Raw genomic sequence first — 531 nt, 5'->3', positions numbered from 1 at the left:
CTGATGTCAGCCCTTTTTTGTGGCTTGGGAAGGTAACTTTGAGGCCACTTTTGCATTAGAGGGGACAAAACACTGTGTGGAATGGAGTGTAGTTTTAGTTGGAAAATATGCCAATTTAATCATATTAAGAGTTCTGTTATTTAAAAAGAATTTACATCTGTGGTCATATGGTGATGGTAGATTATGGCAGAGAAGTAAGAAAAATGAGACTAATTTTATTTTAGAGGTGAAATTGATATTAATGAATGAGTGAATGTCTCAGTATCTCCAGAAAACACAGGCATCTATTCATCCTGACTCAAGGCATACTTTGTTTAAAGTGAGCTGGGAGAAGGGAATAAATAGGAGTTACAAAAATTGTGCCCTAGTTTTGAGAAAGCCTGGCTGGAAGCTTGACTGTCCTACCTAAACATGTGCTGTTGCCCTGCTGCCCAGTCAGCTCGCACGGCCTGGTGGGCCTGGCGGCTCCTAGTTTTCATTTACCTGTGTACGTGCCAGACTCTGAAAGGAACAAGCTAATGGGAGGGAAGT

The sequence above is a fragment of the Manis javanica genome, chromosome 4 (genome assembly GCF_040802235.1).
Source record: "Manis javanica isolate MJ-LG chromosome 4, MJ_LKY, whole genome shotgun sequence".
NCBI classification, from domain to species: Eukaryota; Metazoa; Chordata; class Mammalia; order Pholidota; family Manidae; genus Manis; species Manis javanica.
The sequence above is the reverse complement of the archived record's forward strand: the minus strand, read 5'-3'. Positions refer to the sequence as shown.